Source organism: Borostomias antarcticus (genome assembly GCF_949987555.1).
Source record: "Borostomias antarcticus genome assembly, chromosome: 14".
NCBI classification, from domain to species: domain Eukaryota; kingdom Metazoa; phylum Chordata; class Actinopteri; order Stomiiformes; family Stomiidae; genus Borostomias; species Borostomias antarcticus.
Window position 1 is genome coordinate 20,476,290 of NC_140247.1, and position 10,703 is coordinate 20,486,992.

Here is a 10,703-nt window from a genome sequence, read left to right on the forward strand (position 1 = left end):
GAGGAGCAGGTCATGATCTTCCAGAGGCCGCTGAAGAATTTACGAACCCCCTTCTTCTTCTTCTTCATCATATTTTTCTTGTTGTTCACTTCCTCTGCAAAAATGATCTCTAAATTGAGTATTGTGTAGAGAAGAGAGAAGGAAAATTGTTTGATATGAAATATAGATCATATTATGATATATAGAAATAGATGCCCTAACACCCAAAATGTCTAACCTGCTGACTGCTGGACCGCAATGGCCTCCTTGATGGCCTCCTCAATGGCCTCCTTGATGGCCTCCTCAATGGCCTTGGAGATCTCCATGGCCTCCTTGATGGCCTCCACGATGACCTTTGGTACCTCAATGGCCACAATGACCTCCTCAATGGGCTTGGGGGCCACAATGTCCTCCTTGATGACCTCCTCAATGGTCTTGGGGATCTCAATGGCCTCCTTGATGACATCCTCGATGACGGTGGGGGCTTCAATAGCGTCCATGATGTTCCAGATGGCCTCAATGTACTCCATAATGACCCTGGGGGCCTCAATGACCTCCTCAAGGACCTTGGGGTTTTCATTTACCTCCTCCATGAACTCCTCAACCTCTTTGAAGGCCTCCTTAATGACCTCAAAGATCTTGTCAATGTCCTCGGGGGCCTCACTGGCCTCCTCAATGCCAATGGGGGTCTCAATGACCTCATCAATGGGCTTGGAGGCCACAATGTCCTCCTTGATGACCTCCTCAATGGGCTTATGGTCACCCTGTTTCTGGCCATTCACGAGCTCAATCGGCTTTTTCTGCAAGACAGGTTCAATGATGACAAAACTGCGTCAATGGATCAACTGGAATATATATATAGCCTATATATATATATATATATATAATTTTTGTAAGATGATGTTACATAGTGTTAGGTTACCTCCTGCAAGTTGGAACCGTTTGAAGGAGAGGCCTCACCCATGGATTTATTATCCATATATTTAGAATCCATAGGGGCTCTGTTGAGACAGAGTGCAAGAAACAATTATTTTCTGCGCGCCACAGCTTCTGTTCCCCACTGCGTCCTCATTACATGTCTGGTCCGTAAACACTTTTGTTTTGTAGTGTGTTTGCCTTCTGTATAGTTTTTTCTGTACAGTAATGTTTTATATTGTTCCTTTACTCCTATTTTCTTAAATTTTCCTATTGTACAGCACATGGTTTAGAAATAAAATGTACTTACCACTTACAGGTGGTATTATATTTAAAAGTCTTCAAATATCTTCAAATAGTCTTCAAATATGAATTGCTGATTAATCGTGTTGTATAAGGATGCGGTTGTCCGTCAATGTGAAGTTAACTCTGAAACAATATTCAACTTTGTGGAATTAGCCTACTTATATAGAATTATATAGCCATTGTGATGTCGGTCATTATTACGCGCGCGGATATCTGATGACTCTTGTGTGGTTGTCATGTGGTGATTTGAAATAACGTTACCATACGAACTAGCCTAGAATTGATTCATAATAAGACTGGCCCCTGTATATATACAAATTTGTATATATAGCCTACAAATGTCAACATTCTACCCCTACTGTAGGCTACAGGAACATCTTTCCAAATCATATCCGGACGTAGCCTGTAACTTACATGTTTGCCAATTTATCAACGTGATGCTGCAGCCTACGTTCAGCTTATGTGTTCCTATTTAAGGGAATAAGCATTAACAAACATGTCAAGCATAATAGGGCATTCTTTTTATTAGATCTTTGAAATCATATTCCGACTCCGAATCCATGCTGTCCTGTTGCAAAATGTTCATGGTGCGCTTCTAGATAGGGTTAAGAAAATGAACTTTCCCCTGATGTCCGCTAGGAATGCTGTTATGCAACATGATATTTACAAATAGGCCAATAGCCACAGCCAAATGTAACCCGGGAGTGTCTACGCGTTTCGCAGTTTAGCGATAACACCATTGAGTTTAGGGTTATGACCCTAACCCCTAACCCTACACCTGACCCTCACCCTAACCTCTATGGTGTTCTTGCTAAACTGCGAAAAGTAATCTCGCAACCCGGTAGCCAACACGCAAAGTAGGCTAGTGCATGGCGAACTGGGCTAGCTAACATTGGTCGCAGATGTCCTTGAGAGAGACCTTTATGGGAGGAGCTGGCATTAATCAAAGCCATGGACAAGATCAAGTTGGGAGTCAGACTGGTCGCAGCCAATCTTACTGGGCGCAGGTTATTCGGGACAACCCCATCAGCTCGGGCTCTCACCTGCCCGGACAGCGGTCCTGTTGTTCGGCTACACCAGCCAGAGGCAGCCGGCCCAGCGCGGGGAGTGGGCGCTGTCATCAGCGGGCCAGGCCGCACCGTTAGTCCGAGGGCATTCGGGCTGTGCACGTCAATCCGCACCCATGGCCTCTTGATCTGCAGCGATCGCCTGACAGTAGAGGAATAACAATATCCCCCACGCATGAGTCGCGGATTATCCAGACAAGACGACGACAGGAGAGCGTGAGGGTGCCTGTAGCAGGGTGAAGGTGTATGTAGCTGGGTCAGGGTGTATGTAGCAGGTTAAGGGTGTATTTAGCAGGGTGAGGGTGTATGTAGCTGGGTGAGGGTGTATTTAGCTGGGTGAGGGTGTATGTAGCTGGGTGAGGGTGTATGAAGATGGGTGAGGGTGTATGTAGATGGGTGAGGGTGTATGTACCTGGGTGAAGGTGTATGTAGCAGGATGCGGGTGTATGTAGCAGGTTAAGGGTGTATGTAGCAGGATGAGGGTGTATGTTGCTGGGTGAGGGTGTATGTAGCAGGGTGAGGGTGTATGTAGCAGGTTAAGGGTGTATGTAGCAGGATGAGGGTGTATGTTGCTGGGTGAGGGTGTATGTAGCAGGGTGAGGGTGTACTGTATGTAGCAGGGTGAGAAGAGTTTGTAGAATGGAAGTGAGGGGCATGTTTTTCCCCCCACAACTTATTCTCGTTCTCTCCATTCCCAACAGGAGGTCAAGAACTGAGGATTCTGTGGTGGAAAATGGAGCTTCTTAACTCAGAAAAACAGAATAAATATTTTTGTTGAAATGTTTACTTTTCTCAGTTAAGTGATATGTCATTCATGCAATGGCCTCGGGAGTTTCATCTGTAATAGAGGAAGAATCTCCTAGATCAGAGGAGTTGACATGGAGGAGGTCTGGGTATAGTACAGCCCACTACTGCCATCTACTGTCCGCTACCTACAGAACTGATACACATGACTTCAAATCAACTGATATTTTTGAAAGTGAAAGTAGTTTTATTTCCTGATAGCTAAATCAAAATCACTCATCAGATATCCAAACCACATGTCACAGTGTAACATTCTCATTAGTTTACAGATAATGCTGATGGAGAGACAGACAGATAGAAAGTCAGACAGATAGACAGACAGACAGAGAGAGAGACAGTCAGACAGACAGACAGGGAGAGAGACAGACAGAAAGACAGGGAGAGAGACAGGCAGACAAGCAGACAGGGAGGGAGATAGACAGGGAGACTGTCAGGCAAATGTGTCTTCAATATCAATAATCAATATGTTCTATTAATGTCAGGGTTAGGCCTACCCATGATTGGTTAAAAAGGAAAGGTAGTTTTTTAATTTAGCAAAATCATTTATTTTGCCCAAGAAACATATGCTTCATCATCTATTTCTGTAAAGCCCAACGGGGTAACGACATCTGGTTGTAATCAAAAATAATCTGGAAATCATTAATAAATGGTAAATGGACTGCACTTATATAGCGCTTTTCCACCTTATCGGCACTCAATGCGCTTTACAATGGCCTCTCGTTCATCCATTCACACACACATGGCGGTAGCTGCCATGCAAGGCGCTAACCTGCTCATTGGGAGCAATTTGGGCTTAGGTAAGGTCTAGCAACTGAGCTACAGCCGCCCCCAGATCAGATCATCTGGAAATAATCACTCTATTTAAAAGGGAAGTTTAAAGGTGTAGTCAAGAGTAGGCTGAAGCCCAGCGTTCTGGAAGATGGTTAAAGACATGAATGGTGCACTTTTCACTTTGGGAAACACCTACGGCAGAAATAACAATTCCAAAAACAAATATTCCCCACAACACTTTGCTGTGTCCTGCCTGTAGCCTACATGACATCATATACATATCTTCTATAGGCTATTATGCCAGTGATTGGGCTCCCTCCCTAATATTTTTGTGCATGGCTGGAAGCCAGCCCACCTAGTATTGGGACGGGTTATCACTCCCTCCCTCCCTTTCTCCCTCCCTCCCTTACTCCAGACAATGTTGGCCTGCATCTCTCTGTTCGCACCACAAGAGGCAGTAGTCCCAACACACCAAAATCAAGAAGGACACCAAAATCAACCCACTGATCTCCACTGCACAAGTAGAATAGTTGTCAGAGCATTGGACTCCCACCCGGGAGACTGGGTTTCAAGACCTGGTGGGGAAGACTTCATGGGACTGTACCCCAACCCTCAACATGTTCATCCTTTCACTCCAACCTTTTTGTGCATGTTTGGAAGCCAGCCAGCACACTTAGTATAGCGTTTGTCGGGTTATCACTTCCCTGAGGAATCATCAGTGTAATTGCTTTAGCCACTGACCGCTACCATTAATGTTATGGAAGCTGCTGCTAGTTGTTGTGAGCTCATGAGCTAACTGGCTATCCTGCTCTTATTGTGCTGGATTAGCATTGGAAGCATTGGAACGGATGTGTCCAGGCGCGAAGACCAATCTTAATTTATCAGACATTATTTCATGTCATTTCAATTCACAGCTATTTCAGTGGTATGACTAGTTTCTGTCCTACCAGTCCAGAACAGAAACAAGCCAGCCACGCACATAAGCCAGGCTGGACCTGGCCTGGTTAAATGACAGCTCTGCCACCAAACATGCAACCTGCTCTGTCCTTCTCTATAAGCCTCTATATGTGTCTACTCCTGTATCCTATATCTTAGTATCGTAGGCTATTAGAAATCAACAGGCTAGATGATTTCGCCTGATTTTATTAACTCAGTAGGCCTAGTCCTACAGTAGGCTAGTAGCCTACCTAACCTTATCACGGTAAGAAAATTCGTTTCACATACCGGTCCAGCTGACCACGACCACGCTGACAACAATCCAATGAAAACAATTCAATGACAGTAACAAGAACGTTTTTGATTGATTTGTTTGGCTGTTGATTCGCACATAGAGTAGGCTAATGTTAAGGTAGGCTATCCCACCCTTTATAGTAGACTAGGTAAGGGTTGCTGTAAATTCGTGTCAAGGGGCGGTCTAGCGTAACGGTGTTTGTTCACAACCGGCGGGGATTAGACGGTAGGCTAGACAGCCTACTGTATGAAAGAGAAGGCTAGTATAGTGTACTGTATGAAAGAGAAGGCTAGTATAGTATACTGTATGAAAGAGAAGGCTAGTATAGTATACTGTAAGCCCACTAAAAGTTAGCTGGTTCTTGAAGTTCTCAACGGAGTGTAACGAGTTGACAATTCGGTCTGATTTAGGAAATTGCGTTTGTTCTATTAATACATCCCTGGTTTGTTTGCGCGTGCGTGTGCGCAACAGCTAGCCCCGTAGCTACTTCACTACCTTAGCAAAAGGGTCTATTTTAACAAATGCTGGGTTTTGGCGCTTCCATTCAATAACTGATTTAGACGCGTTCTGTCCGAGTGAAATTATTTTTCCGAGGTAGTCTTCTTCTGTGGTGGTGGCGGTGCTTGAAGCTTCAAAGTGTATTAACACTGTATTCTGTGTATTAACACTTTGTATTCTGTGTATTAACGCACCGAAATGTGAGACCACAGATGTGTAGAGTGATCACAGATGTCGGTGTATTAACATGCGGAAATCAGTGACCACCGGATCTGATCTGGATCTGGTCACTGATGGTCACAGAATTCCGCATAACACCTGGTTGAATCAGGGCGACGCGAAACCTCCGGTTGGAAATCCGTCGGTTGCTCTGGGAAGAGGGGCCAGCAGCTGATGACACAGTGGAAGTCTGAAGTGCTAACAGTAACTATAACAGTACTCCTATATGCTAACATGGATATCTTATCTTATCACTATAGCTTACAATTAGAATCAGAATCAGTTTTTATTATTAAAAAAATTCTTTATTTAGTTTTTATAATTTGCCAATATTTGGCGTTAATATTATAATACTATTCTCTCGTTTAAAATAAAGCAACTGCCAAAAGTTAAAAAGTCTTTATTGAGATGTGCCGCTAGGGCGTAGGTAGGCTCCCCATAGACCTGGTCCAGGTGATATCCTACAGATAACTCCCCATAGACCTGGTCCAGGGCGATATCCTACAGATAACTCCGTTACTCTCAATGCAGTTTACCTGAATGCGCTTCCTCGGCCCGCTCAGAGTCTACAAACAAAACAGTTTCGTTAATCACCAAAGTAAACACATCGTTGGAAAGATGAAAGCCTTTTCTCCGAGGTCTCTACAGTTTGTAGTCCCCCACCTTTCAAATAAAAGGCAAATTTGTACACTTAAATGTCTAATATCCACAGCGCATCGACTGTCTTCTTCTACCGGCGATTCGGCGCTCTCTGCTTTGTTTAGCCTACTCACTGCTGCCGCCCATGTTGGGGATGATGCATTACATTACATTACATTATTTACTTGTTTTATTTACTTGTTTTACATTTTAACATTTGACATAGTTAATAATTCAGCGTAAATGTTCTCCCGCTAATCAGATACCTCAACGCGAGTCTCTCAACACCATTTAAGATGTAATGCAGGTCTAGGCTCCCCAGAACTCCTGCCCTTTTCTTTATAAAATAATATTCTCTATTCTCTATTCAATAATCTAATTCTGTCAAAATGTTCCAATATACATTTAGGTTGCAAAATTAGGACTTTATTCGTAGGCATATTTTTGTCATTATTTTTATTAGGCCTACACTGCAAATCTTTAGTGTTAATATTAACTGTCAATTAGAAATTACACACAAAACAGACATGCAGGATTGCTCCTCATTATTACAATTCTGTAACTGTATGACTTCAAAATTCATTTTTAAACCTAAGTAATTTACAAATGTTCTGACCCACTGTGACAAATGTACATTTCCAATAAAGTCCGGGTGGGACTGTAATGTAACAGCATTGTCACGTTATTTAATCACATCGTAGTTACGGATTTCAGCAGCAGTGAGGGCAACGTTCCCTTACAGTCTCCCTAAGGTCGGTTATTTTGGTTATTCTGCGACTGTAAAGGCACGTGTCCGTTAGGTCCGCTGTTGGTGCCGTCGCCAATGTGTCCCGTCGGATTTACGTACTGTGTTAGTAGGGACATGTCAATCTGGGGTGGAGCGGTTGGCGATACTTCAATTCGGTTTGTCGGCGAGAGAAAGAAAATAGAAACCGGGACTTTTATTTCGAAGGTTTCACAGCCATATTAGTGCTGGCGTTTATTGCGGCGTCCCTGCGCAATGGAGGTAAAATCAAGCATGCTCATGCGCATATTAAGCGAAGAAGATCCCTAAGCTGGTTAATACTGTATGTATTTATGTGCAGTAGCCTACAGATACAGTACAGGCCTGTGTGCTGGATTACAGTATGTCGCGCTAGTGTTGCTATTGATCGCCGGTGAGTACGGGGCCTGCAGACTTCAACTGTTCTGAATATTACTGTAGAATATTCCCTTGGTGGAACTCGGTTTTTAAATCAGATTTTGTTAGCTACTGTACAGTAAATGTAGCCATTTGGGTGCAGTATTTGAACATAACCAGCATTGCAATGATGGCATATCATCCAAAAGAAAACAGGCTATTAGCACCCCCTTGTGTAGTTTGATTCATGGTTAGCCGTGTTTGCTGGCAGCATGGTAGCGAGGACTGGGGCTGAATAATAATAATCTAGTGTCATCCTTGTGATTAAAACGCGCGCGCACTTCTATAACCTTGGTGCCAGCGTCCTTAGTAATCTCTTGAGTTGACCAGGGGAGCGTGGAAACGCCTACCTTCATTATCTCATATACGATAATTTTCTTTGTAGGCCAACATCCTCAATTGAATATCTATTCTAGACTACGACAGATAAACAATGCGTTTGGGATTGTTAGTAGCATCAGTCTTTCACTTTTTATTGGGTGCATATCGTCATTCTAGCTGATTTATTGCCTCGAGACATGCTGTTACTGTAAACTGTGTCACCCATTTAGGCCACACTCCTATCTGTTCCTGGTAGAACATGGTCCTGTGTATCTTTTGCTCCTGATAGAACATGGTCCTGAGTGTTTATTGTTCCTGTGATAGAACATATTCCCGAGGATCTATTGTTCCTGGTAGAACATGGTCCTGAGTATCTATAGTTCCTGGTAGAACATGGTCCTGAGTATCTATTGTTCCTGGCAGAACATGGTCCTGAGTATCTATTGTTCCTGGTAGAACATGGTCCTGAGTATCTATTGTTCCTGGTAGAACATGGTCCTGTGTATCTATTGCTCCTGATAGAACATGGTCCTGAGTGTTTATTGTTCCTGTGATAGAACATATTCCCGAGGATCTATTGTTCCTGGTAGAACATGGTCCTGAGTGTCTATTGTTCCTGGCAGAACATGGTCCTGAGCATCCTGTTGAGTGTCCTGATCAGCATCCCTCTCTCTAGGGGTGAGTTCTCCTTTCACAAACACATCTTTAATCAGTTCTTCCAGGGAATCTCTATCTAAAAGCTCTCTGTCTCTCGTATTCTCTGTCTCCCCAGGGCTTTCGCTGGGTCAGTATGTGTTCTTCCACAAAATGTTATTCATACTGTAATGTCGTTATCATTTTCAACCACCGCATCACTGTCTCCATTCACACGTTGTGGTTTCTCAGGTGAGAATGAAGACTTTCAGACGGTGTGCGCTGGGCGGAACTTCCGTCTGCCTGTCTACTCAGCATCAAGAATCATCACTTTTACCCCCAACTCACCCCCAGGACCAAGACGGGTGCTACTAGAGAGAAACGATGTGAGTAAAATAGTGTGTGTGTGTGTGTGTGTGGTGTGTGTGTGTGTGTGTGTGTGTGTGTGTGTGTGTGTGTGTGTGTGTGTGTGTGTGTGTGTGTGTTTGTTTGGTGAGGGTTTTATACCGGTAGTTTTTCTGCTGTACATTCATAGGTGAAGGACCCACGGTTCGAGTGGACCAAAGACAGGACGTTACTGCTGAAGGAAGTCACCCACAGTGACCAGGGCCTCTACTCCATCAAACTGTCCTCTGGCTTCACCTCCGAGGCCGTGCACCTCATAGTCTCAGGTACAACTGTTTCAGACGGTGTGGGGGTCTCACTTCCTGTTCTCTCTCTCTCTCTCTCTCTCTCTCTCTCTCTCGCTCTCGCTCTCGTTCTCTCTCTCTCTCTCTCTCTCTCGTTCTCTCTCCTCTCTCTCGTTCTCTCTCCTCTCTCTCTCGCTCTCTCTCTCGCTCTCTCTCTGTCTCTCGCTCTCTATATGTCCAGTGATCGGTGCGGTGTGAAGGGATACTGATTGACAGTCTGTTTGGTGGTTGAGTTCCATTGCTGCTCTTTGCGCATTGCTGTATTTCACCCAGCAGATATGGGAGTTCTTTGGTCATTAGTCAGGTCTTCAAAATATTTTTGGGTGTTTGAAATCGATGGGAAGTATGTATCTCTGATGTCCTGGTACAGTTGGCAGGTAGTTGAAAAGTGAAGCTCGGTTTCCACCTCTGTGTGCACTGGGTGCTCAGTCTGTCTTCTCCAGGGAGCAGGTCTGCCTGTGGCGGCCTTTCTCGGTGGCGAGACTGTGGCGGCCTCTCTCAGGGGCGAGGCTGTGGCCGCTGAGTCTCTCTCTCCGTTGTTTGTACCCTTTAATGTGATAAATTTATAAATGTGATGCATAGGAATTGTAAAATGTTCTATACTCCCATTCACTCTCTTAATCCCTCTTCATTTCTCTCTCCCCCCACCCCCGCCCCCCCTGCCCCCCCCCCCCCTCTCAGAATGTATAAAGAGTTTCCGGCGGGGATATGGGGAGACCTTCCAGCACAGCCTCCCCAGAGACGGCTTCGTCCTGGAGTTCTCCCCGCGGGGCGCCCCCCCGGAGGCCCGGCCGGCCGTGCTGTGGAACCGGACGGACCCAGGGGGCGGCGCCGGGGCCCGGGGGCAGGTGCAGCAGGGCGGGAGGGCGTGGGTGGCGGAGAGGGTGACCCAGGCTGACCAGGGCAACTACACCGTCCGGGACGCCCAGGGGAAGGCGCTCTCCCGCGGGACCCTCACCGTCCAGGGTGAGCCCCCCCCCCCCCCCCCCCCCATATGGAGGGATGGATGAGAGAGAGAGAGAGAGAGAGAGAGAGAGAGCAAAGAAAAAGAGATGAAGGTGCCTCAGAGGAGCTCAGAGAGGGGGGGGGGGGTGGAAGAGGGACAGAGCTGTCAGACTTACTTCTTAATCTGAATTTAAATTTGACAGACTAATTTCTTAATCTGAATTTAAATTTGACAGACTCAATTCTTAATCTGAATTTAAATTTGTCAGACTAATTTCTTAATCTGAATTTAAATTTGACAGACTAATTTCTTAATCTGAATTTAAATTTGACAGATTTACTTCTTAATCTGAATTTAAATTTGACAGTAACTTCTTAATCTGAATTAAAATTTGACAGACTAACTTCTTAATCTGAATTTAAATTTGACAGTCTAACTTCTTAATCTGAATTTAAATTTGACAGACTAACTTCTTAATCTGAATTTAAATCTGTCAGATTTCTTA